We start from the raw sequence: 11,360 nt of genomic DNA, 5'->3' as shown, positions 1-11,360 counted from the left end.
ATTTTAAATCATGTTGTTTTTAAAAAAATAAAAAGAAAAGATTTCTTTTAGATGCAGTATCAACCTATATTTGGCTGAAAATCAGATGGAAGAATCCACAGAGAAAAGGAAGGAAAGGCAAACTGTCCTGTGGAAAGCACAGCTTCAGGGAGAGTAGAAAGTAAAAGGCTCTCCATCGGGGGTGGAGGTGGTCACTTTGGAGTATAGATAAGTCATTCTCAGAAAACGAAGACAATGAAGGAAATTGCAGCCTACTCATGTTCTCCTCTCAGGCTGTACCTCAACAGGATCCAACTAGACTCTGTGATGCCATAACCTGTCAAGGGGCCTGGCATGGAGTAGATAATGTTTTTATTAATCAAATGACTTTTCAACTTTATCAAATGAATTTTCTTGTAATTTCTAGCACAATTATATTTATAACTTAGGAAGTAATCTGCTCCTTGAACCAAGCACAGGATACCTTCAGCCATCTATCTGTCCCACAAATTACAATTTCAGCCTATATATAATTTTAATAGCTACCAAATATCAGGACAAAATTATCCTGGTTATACTTGCCACAGAACCCATGAACTTACACTGTAGCTCAACTTCTCTTCCTGTTCCTCAGACTAACTAAATCTACTGAAAAACACACAACCAATCAAAATCATATGCCCTTTTCTCTCCTCTTCCCAGTAAATAGTTGGGGCAAAAACAGTAGGTACAAAAGAAATCTCTTGAAATACAAGAGTCAGAAAATCTGAATTTAAGTTCAGCTAAGTTCAGCTCTGCCCTGATTATGCATTCATGGTCAAGCCAGTCACCCTGTAAGTCTTACTTCTCTGTAAAAGGATGACTAAATATACCCCCCTTCATTTCAGATGTGAAAAGTGCTCTGCAAACAGCACAAGGTATAGCCCAAAATATCCTAGTCTCTGATGGTGCTGCTCCACAGGTACAGACAAGTAGTAGAGACAAGATCCTCTCACTACCCAAACTCCTGCCTACTTGTCAACCAGCAATATATGTGTGCAAGGTGTCTGGATAAAGTTAACCCATAACCCGGGGTTAAAAGAAGGACTTTTCTGCATATAAGTGTCATCAGACTGGATGGGAAGTACCATTCACTCTAGGTCCATCAGTATCACACTCCAAACAGTTGAGTCACTTCCCAAACAAGAAGTTGCTTTCTAGTACACTCTGTAGTGGAGTAGGACACAGGGTAAGGCTTTGGGAGTATGAGCTTCCAAGGTGAAGAATAATGACACAGCAAATAATCAGTGGGGCCCCATGTGATCAATGAACTTAAATCATTTTATCAAGACGTCCCTTCCTTTTCCTGCTTCCAGTCAATCTTAAATATTTCTTTAAACGGTTTTGTTTAGGTATAATTCACATGCAATTAAATTCACCTGCTGTAAGTGTATAATTCAATGACTTTTATTCATTCATTTATAGACTTGTGCAAGCATCACCAAAATCTAATTTCGAACCTTTGCATCACCCCCAAAACTCCCTTTGTTCCTGTTTCCACTCCAACTTAGCCCCCAGACAACCACTGATCTGCTTTCTGTCTCTCTACATTTGATTTCTCTGGACATTTTGTTTTGGTTTTTGAGACAAGTTTTGCTCTTCTTCCAGTCTTCGCCCAGACTGGAGTGCAGTGGCATGATCTCAGCTCACTGCAACCTCTGCCTCTCGGGTTCAAGCGATTCTCATGCCTCAGTCACCTGAGTAGCTTCGATTACAGGCACACACCACCACACCCACCTTCTTTTTTTTTTAGTTAGAGATGGGGTTTTGCCATGTTGGCCCAGCTGGTCTCAAACTCCTGGCCTCAAGTAATCTGCCCATCTTGGCCTCCCAAAGTGCTAGGATTACAGGCGTGAGTCACTGTGCCCAGCCTCTGGACATTTCATATAGAAGAAATCATATAACATGTACTCGTTTAAGTTTGGCTTTTTTTTGAGATGGGGTCTTGCTCTGTCGCCCAGGCTGGAGTGCAGTGGTGCGATCTTGGCTCACTGCAACCTCCACCTCCCAGGTTCAAGCGATTCTCCCACCTCAGCCTCCAGAGTAGCTGGGACTACAGGCACGCACCACCATGCCTGGCTAATTTTTGCTTTTTTTTTTTTTTTTTTTTTTTGGAAAGATGGGGTTTCACCATGTTGGCAAGGCTGGTCTCAAACTGCTGACCTCAAGTCTCCCAAAGTGCTGGGATTACAGACGTGAGCCACCGCGCCCAGTGGAGTTTGGCTTTTTTCATTTATTATGAGGTTTAGGTTTATCCATGTTGTAGCATGTATTGGTAATTCATTCCTTTTTATTGTTGAATAGCATTGCGTTATATAGGTATTCCACATTTTGTTTATCCATTCACCAGTTGGTGGACATTTGAATTTTTTCCAGGTTTGGGCTATTATTAATGCTATTATGAACATTTATAATAATGCCACCAATAAACATTTACATGGTTTTTTTTTTTTTTTTTTTTTTTTTTTTTTGAGACAAGGTCTCCCTCTGTGGCTCAGGCTGGAATGCAATGGTGCAATCTCAGCTCACTGTAACCTCCACCTCCCAGGCTCAAGCGATTCTCCTGCGTCAGCCTCCTGAGTAGCTAGGATTACAGGCACACACTGCACCCAGCTAATTTTTGTATTTTTAGTAAAGAAGGGGTTTCTCCATGTTGGCCAGGCTGGTCTCGAACTCCTGACCTCAGGTGACCCACCCACCCTGGCCTCCCAAAGTGCTAAGATTACAGGCATGAGCCACCACACCTGGCCTACATAGTCCTTGGATGGACACATGTTTTTAATTCTCTTGGATATCCAGGAGTGGAATTGCTGGATCATATGGTAAGTTTAACTTTTTAATGAACTGCCAAACTGATTTCCAATTGATTTACATTACCATTATAACAGGGAAAATTTCTAGTTTCTACACATTCTAACACTTTCTAGAATACTTTGACAGTCTTTTTGATTATAGCTATTCCTGAGGGTGTACAGTGGACATTCCATTTTTAATTTGCATCTCCCTAATGACTAATTTAGAGCACCTTTGCATGTGATGAAATGTTCTTTTACCCATGTTTTCAAATTTATTTTTGTTATAGTAAAGTATATATAAAATTTACCATTTTAATCACTTAAGTATATAACTCAATGGCATTAAATTCACAATGTTGTGCAACCATCATCACTATCCATTTCCAGAACATTTTCATAATCCTAAACAAGAACTCTGTACCCATTAAACAATAACTACTTATTTTCCACTTCCCCTAGCAACTTCTGTTTTACTTTTGTCTCAATGAATTTTGCCTATTCTAGGAATCTCACATAAGAGGAATCATGATATTTTTCGTTAATTTCTAAAAATTGAGTTGTCTTCTTATTGAGTTGTAAGAGTTCTTTACATATTTTAGATACAACTCCTTTATCAGATTTTTTTTCTTTTTTTTTTTTAAGTCTGAGTTTCGCTCTTGTTGCCCAGGCTGCAAAGCAGTGGCACGATCTTAGCGCACTGCAACCTCTGCCGCCTGGGTTCACACGATTCTCCTGCCTCAGCCTCCCGAGTAGCTGGGATTACAGGCACCTGCCACCACACCCGGCTAATTTTTTGCATTTTTAGTAGAGGTAGGGTTTCACTATGTTGGCCAGGTTGGTTTTGAACTCCTGGCCTCAAGCAATCCACCCATCTCGGCCTCCCAATAATTTGCAAATATTTTCCCACAATCTGAAGTTTTCTCATTTTCTTAATAATGTATTTTGAAAGCAAAAGTTTTACATTTTAATGAAGCCAATTCATCAATTTTTTTTCTTTTATGGCTTGTGCCACTGGTGTCACATCTAAGAGGTCTTTGCCTAAGCCAAGGTCACAAAGATACGCTTGATACATTTGGTAGTTTTAGCTCTTAGATTTAGGTGTATGGTGCACTCTGAGTTAATTTTTGTGTCTAGTGTAAAAAAGGGTTTGAGATAAATTTTTGGCATATAGACATCCACTTTTCCCAGCATCATTTCTGGAAAAAAAACTGTGATTTCCTCCACTGAATTGCCTTGGCATCTTGGTCAAAAATCAAAGGACCACGTGATACATAAGGATTTATGACTGAATTCTCAAATCAGTTCCAGTGCCTATCCTTAGAGCAATTATCACTGATACAGTTTGGATGTCTGTTCCCTCCAAATCTCATGTTGAAATGTGACCCTCAATGTCGCAGGTGGGGCCTAATGGGAGGTAGTTGGGTCATGAGGGTGGATCCCTCATAAATGGCTTGGTGCCCTCCCCTCAGTAATGAGTGAGTCCTTGTTTTATTAGTTCACACAACAGCTGGTTGTTTACAGGACCTGGCACCTCCTCTCTTGCTCTTTCTTTTGCCATGTGATGTGCCTTTTCCCCCCTCACCTTCTGCCATGAGTAAAAGCTTCCTGCGGCCTCATCAGAAGCCAACCAGATGTTGGTGCCATACCTTGGACAGTCTGCAGAACCAAAAGTCAAATACACCTCTTCATAAATTACCCAGTCTCAGGCATTCCTTTAGAGCAATGCAAAACAATTTTGCCTTTTCTAGGAATAGGCAATTTTTTTTTTCCTGAGATGGTGTCTCACTCTGTCACCCAGGCTGGAGTGCAGTGGTACAATCTCAGTTCACTGCAACCTCCGCCTCTTGGGCTCGAGTGATTCTCCTGCCTCAGCCTCCTGAGTAGCTGAAATTACAGGCCAACACAACCATGCCCAGCTAATTTTTGTATTTTTAGTAGAAACAGCGTTTCACCATGTTGGTCAAGCTGGTCTCGAATTCCTGACCTCAATTGATCCACCCACCTCAGCCTCCCAAAGTGCTGAGATTACAGGCGTGAGCCACCATATATGGCCACACGTTTGTTTGTTTTGAGACAGGATCTTGCTCTGTCACCCCGGCTGGAGTGTAGTGGCACAATCATTGCATACTGCATTCTCAATCTCCTGGGCTCAAGTGATCATCCCACCTCGACCTCCTAAGTAGCTAGGACTAAAGGCACATGCCACTATGTCCAGGGTTTTGTTTTTTTCTCTTGTAACAGGATCTCACTATGTTACCCAGGCTGGTCCTGAACTCCTGGCCTCAAGCAATCCTCCGACCTCAGCCTCCCAAAGTGCTGGTATTACCAGCGTGAGCCACTGTGGCCAGCCCGTCCTACCTTTTAATGGAATGTTTGTCTACACTTGGTATACTGTATTAATTTTTATGTGTTAATATAAGCCTGTATTCCTGAATTAAATCCCATTTGGTCATGGTATATAATACATTATTCTATATTGCTGAATGTGGTTTGCTAATATTTTGTTAAAAGATTTTTACAACTGTGTTCGTAAAGGGCTACTAGTCTGCAAGTTTCTTGTGGTATCCTTGTTGGGTTACCAGGATAATACTGTGCTCACAGAATGAGTTCTCAAGTGTTTCCTCCTCTTCTGTTTTCTAAAGGAGTTTGTAGAGGATTCGTATTATTGCTTTTTTTTTTTTTTTTTTTTTTTTTTAAGATGAGGGTCTTGCTCAGGCTATCCTTGAACTCCTGGGCTCATGCCACTTCAGCCTCCCAAGTAGCTGGGACTAAAGGTGTACATCATTAAGTAAGCCACTGCACCTAGCCTGCTGCTTTAAGTGTCTGATAGAATCCACCAGTGGAGACATCTGGGCCTAGGCTTCTCTGTACAGGAAGATTTTTAATTACTAATTCATTTTAACTGTTATAAGGTCTCATTTTCTATTTCCTCTGGAGTCCATTTTGATCATCTGTATTTTTCTAAGAATTTGTCCATTTCATCTAAGTTGTCTAATTTGGTGAGACAAAGTTGTTCATGGCAAATCCCTTATAATCCTTTCAATTTCTGTAGGGTAATAATGTCCTTTCATTCCTGACTTTGGTAATTTGTGTTGTCTTTATTTTCTTAGTCTTGGTAGGTGTTTATCAAATCTGTTGATCTTTTCAGTGGACCAACTTTAGTTCCACTGATTTTTCTCAACTGGCTTTCTGCTTTCCATTTCACTGTTTTCCATTCTAATCTTTATTATTTCCTTCCTTCTACTTGCTTCAGATGTTTGTTGCTGTTGTTTTTCAGAGACAGGGTCTCACTCTGTTGTCCAGGCTGGAATACAGTGATGCAATCATAGCTCACTGCAGCCTCAAACTACTGGGCTCAAGCAATCCTCCCACCTCAGCCTCCCAAGAAACACACACCTCTGCATCCAGCTACTTCGGATTAGTTTGCTTTTTATCTAGTTTCTTACAATGGATGCTTACGTTAGTGCTTTAAGCCTTTCCTTTTCAAATATCCAGGCATTATGAAAGCTGTAAATCTTCCTCTAAGCATAGCTTCAGCTACATTTCATAAATTTTGATATGTTGCATTTTCATTTAGTTAAAAAAAAAATGTGTGAGAGGTGGGAAGACAGGGTCTCACTCTATTACCTAGGCTGAGTACAGTGGCTCAATTAAGGCTCACTGCAGACTCGACCTCCCAGGCTCAGGAGATCCACCCACCCCAACCTCCTGAGTAGCTGGGACCACAAGCGCATGCCAGCACACCTGGCGAATTTTTGGTATGTTTTTGGAGATAGGGTTTCGCCATGTTGCCCAGGCTGATCTCAAACTCCTGGGTTCAAGTGATCCGCCCACCTTGGCCTCCCAAAGTGCTGGGATTATAGGCATGAGCCACTGTGCCTGGCCTAGCTGAAAGTTAAAATTTGCCTTGGAATTTCTTCTTCGCTCTATTATTTATATGTATGTTGTTTAATTTCAAATATTTGGAGATACCAGATTTCTGTTAAGAATCTCTTATTTAACCTTTGTGTATTTTGCATAAAGTGTTCAATAAATGAGTTCTGTCAAGTTCACTGATAGTGCTGATGAAGTCTTTTATATTCTTGCTAATTTCCTATCAATTATTGCTAATTATTCTATTATTGAAAGTTGGAAATTAAAATCTACAGTTACTACTGTTACATAGTCTATTTCTCCTTTAACTTCTGTCAGTTTTTGCTTCATGTATTTTGGTGGTCTCTTGTTATATTTTTATAATTATCTTTTTCTCATGTATTACCCTTTTTGTCATTACAGTATGTCCCTGTCTCTAGTGATATTTCTTGTTTAAACTGTCTGACATTAATACAGCTCTCCTATTTGCATGATGTCACTTTTACTTTCAACCTATTTGTGTCTTTAAATCTAAGGTATGTCCATTATTGAACTGACAGCACAGAGCTGTGTTTTGCCTTTTTATTCAGGCTAACCATCTCCACCTTTTGAATAGATGGTACATTCACATTTAATATAACTGTTGATATGGCTGGACTTACGTGTGCCATTTTGCTATTTTTGTCTTTTTCTTAACCTCTGCTTTTACTGTATCATCTTTCGTGTGAAGTATGTTTTAGGGTACACCATTCCAATCCCCATTGATTTTTTTTTTTTTTTTTTTTTGGAGAGGGAGTCTCACTCTGTTGCCCAGGCTGGAGTGCAGTGGCATGATCTTGGCTCACTGCAACCTCTGCCTCCCAAGTTCAAGTGATTCTCCTGCCTCAGCCTCCCAAGTAGCTGGGATTACAGGCGCCCGAGACCACACCTGGCTAATTTTTGTATTTTCAGTAGAGACAATGTTTCACCATGTTGGCCAGGCTGGTCTTAAACTCCTGACCTCAGGTGATCTACCTGCCTTGGCCTCCCAAAGTGCTAGGATTACAGGCTTAAGCCACCACGCCCGGCCTGATTTTTTTTTAACTACACATATTTTGCTGTTTACTTAGTGGTTGCTCTAGGCCTCACAACATGCATCTTTACTTATGACAGTCTAATTTAGTTCCAGGAAATACAGAAACTTGATCCAACATATCTCCTATCCATCCCCTCCTTTCTATTATTGCCATATATGTTATAACTTAGTAATAAAATGGTATAATCCTTGCTCTATATAATCTTGTCTTTTTAAAAAATTAAGAGAAGAAAAAACATACAGACATATTTACTATTTCCAGTGTTCATCATTTCTTCTTATGGATTTGAGTTACCATCTGGTATCACTCCCTTTCAGCTTGAAGAATTTCCTTTAATATTTTAAGGCAGGTCCACTCACAATAAATTCTGTCTTTTTAATGTGGAAGTCTTTATTTTGTCTTCATTTTTGAAGAACAGTTTTGCTGGATATAGAATTCTTAAATTATTTTTGTTTTTGTTTTTTTTGAGACAGAGTCTCGCCCGGTCACCAGGCTGGAATGCAGTGGCCCGATCTTGGCTCTCTGCAACCTCTGACTCCCTGGTTCAAGCGATTCTCCTGCCTCAGCCTCTCCTGACATGAGCAGCTGGGATTACGGACACGCGCCACCACGCCAGCTAACTTTTGTATTTTTAGTAGAGACTGGGTTTCACCATGTTGTCCAGGATGGTCTTGATCTCCCGACCTCGAGATCCACTCGCCTCAGCCTCCCAAAGTGCTGGGATTACGGGCATAAGCCACCATGCCCGCCCAACAATTTTGTTTTCTTTCCACACTTAGAATGTCATCCCATTGCCTTCAGGCATCCATTGCTTTTGATGAGAAGTCAGCCACAAAGCCTATTGTTTTTCCTTAACTATAATTAATCATTTTTTTTCTCATCGCTTTGAAGGTTTTCTCCTTGTCCTCATCTTTCAACATTTTGACTCTGACATGTGTTTATCATACTTGGCGTTTATTAGGCTTCTTAAATCTGTAGACTAATGTTTATCATCAGATTCAGAAAGTTTTTGCCATTATTTCTTCTAATATTTTCCTGCCCCTTTCTCTTATTCTTTTCCTCCCATGAGTCTCATTACATACACACTTAATGTCCCACAGATCTCAGAGGTTCTGTTCCTTTTTCCTCAATCTTTTTTCTCTATTCTTCATATTGAATATTTTTAATTGATCTATCTACAAGTTCACCAATTCTTTCATCACCTCAAACTGGCTGTCGAGTCCCTACTTAATTTTTCATTTAGTTATACTTTTCAACTCCAGTCCAGTACTTCCATTTCTATTCTTTCTTATAATTTCTCTACTGAAATTCTCTATGTCCTACATCACTGTCTTCATACTTTCTCTTTCAATTCTTTAAAAGTTGTTCCCTTTATTTCTTTGGAATATCTATAACAGTTGCACTGAAGTTTTATGTGTGCTAGATCCAACATTTAGGATCACTCAGAGACAGTTTCTACTGTGTGTTTTTTTTTTTTCCCCCTGAGTATGGGTCAAACTTTGTTTCTCTGCATGTCTTTTAATTTTTGTTGTGATACTGAACATTTAAGACTATGTGCTTTTGGCAACTCTGGATTCTGACTTTTCCCCCACTAAGGCTTGTGATGATGATGAGTTGTTTTTTTTGTTTGTTTACTAACTTTCCTGGACTAAACCATGAAGTCTGTCTCCTCTGCAATGTGTAGTTCCTGATGGCTCAGGTTTTTTCCCCCACCTTTTTTATTTTGAAGCCTGACTTGCAGGAGATACCCCCCCTCTAACTGTATAGCTTCCTACTCCATTAAAGATTGGTCAGAGATGGTAATGAACCACCTTGAGCTCTTTCACTACCTGCTGATGCAACTATGGTCAGGATAAGGGAAGCACACTCACACTTCAGGCCTTCATGTCTGTTCCAGTTTTTACTTTTTGCTGGGCTTTCCCACGCATCTTTGCATTGGTCAGGGATGTGTGGTGGTTTGGGCTCACATGGGTTTCTGATGTGCATAAACACTCCAATCAACCCAGGATATTTGGAGAGCTTATCAAGCCCCCTGAAACTCTCTCACCTACCAGACCTTCTTGTTAAAGTCCTGGTTAGTCTGCTGGCCCACTGTTTATCCTAAACAGAACTGTAACCTCAGAGTAGCACATTTGCTGGCCCTCTCTGTTTCACGTGCCACCAAGATCATCACATTTAACTGACAACACTCCAAATCAAGAAAGCTCCCTCCTGCAGCAGTTGTAAAGCTACTGGTTTTCATGGCCTGCCCCACCCTGGCTGAACGACTGCCCTGTCAGGGCTGGCAGAAATAGGAACAGGCCCAGGCAACATGACAAAACTCATGCTGTTCTTATCCCAAGTTCAGTGGTTTTCATGAATAAATGTTTCTCAATTTGTTTTAAGCCTTTGTTGTTTTTGAAGGCACCCAAACTCCTTAAATATAACTTAATGTCAAAATTTCACTTAGGAGGGAAAACTTCTAGAGGGAGGCAGAGGTATAAACTCATCCTTGGATTATGGAATCATTTTCAGTTCCAGAAAGCAACAGCCCAAAACTGTAAATAGTAAAGAGTTATTTTCAGTTCTCTCTTCCCAAAAGCCATAACTACTGGAGTCTTTAGTGCCTTCCATGTGTATATATTAAGGTGGACAAGCCCCAGGGCCAATCATGACTAGGGCAAAAGTACACAATCTCAGACTTTGTCACCAGTTAGGCACTCAAATAGGTCCCAGGCAAAGTAGTACACCAAGTGTTACAGCTGGCCTTGGTCACTATGATTAAGCCCATCAGTATGCCTTGATGTCTATCATGGGTCCCTTTCCCACTGGCCCAGGTCTTAACTCTCAGTTCATCTGGTCATTAGCATTCCAAGACCAAGAGCTCTGGGTCTTAATGCTTATACCCACAGCCAGTAACTGCGTGACCTGAATATATCTCTCTTCTACTTGCCAAATGTTAAGCATCAATTAATACCTTGATTCTCACTGCCTTTATCAGATCCCCATCCTCTCACATCTCAGGCCTAGCAAATAATTCCTAATTAATCCATTAATCCATTAATCTATGCCCCTGAGTTTTCCCTGCCTGCTCATTGTCCTGGCTCAAATACCAGATTCCATAGTCAGTTTCCATAATCTCCATCCTGCATGTTTCCTGACTAAAGCAATCATGTCAGATAATTTCTCTGTTCTATTTATATTCTCCTTAGAATGTTTCTACAGCTTCTACTGAATAGTCAATTTACCATAGCCCCTGAAAGAACAAATGGACACCTGATCCAATCTGGGCTTATATTCTTTCCTAAGTGTTTACAATTTGAACACAAATACTTTAGTCTGTCTGTGTCAAGCACGGGTGCTAGAAGGCTATGCGACATGCCAGGGGAGGGGAGGAGCAGCCATTTTCCATTATGGATACAGAAGCGAGGAATATAAGTGTAAAGGAGAAGTTATCAACCAGAGGCACCAGAAAAAGCAGAAATGAGACTCCACATAGCCACAGGGAGATGGAAAAGAAATCCTGGTCTTGGTTCTTCATGAAATTCAATTGCATGCTCTGCCACGGAGCCCCAAGAGAAAACCAGTACTTTTGCACTGGGTGGGTTGGCTCACACCTGTAATCCCAGCACTTCGAGAG

At 40.6% G+C, this 11,360-nt stretch overlaps 1 protein-coding gene and 1 long non-coding RNA gene across 6 annotated transcripts in view; one reads left to right on the top strand and one right to left on the bottom strand.

Annotated features, from left to right (window-relative positions):
- The window catches only part of NR6A1 (nuclear receptor subfamily 6 group A member 1), a 258,964-nt gene that overhangs the window by 186,842 nt on the left and 60,762 nt on the right, over positions 1 to 11,360 (bottom strand). The window lies entirely within an intron of this gene.
- The window catches only part of LOC135967371 (uncharacterized), a 105,686-nt gene that overhangs the window by 40,224 nt on the left and 54,102 nt on the right, over positions 1 to 11,360 (top strand). The gene's annotated exons all lie outside the window — the stretch shown is intronic.

The sequence above is a fragment of the Macaca fascicularis genome, chromosome 15 (assembly GCF_037993035.2).
Source record: "Macaca fascicularis isolate 582-1 chromosome 15, T2T-MFA8v1.1".
Classification (NCBI taxonomy): domain Eukaryota; kingdom Metazoa; phylum Chordata; class Mammalia; order Primates; family Cercopithecidae; genus Macaca; species Macaca fascicularis.
The sequence above is the reverse complement of the archived record's forward strand: the minus strand, read 5'-3'. Positions and strand labels throughout refer to the sequence as shown.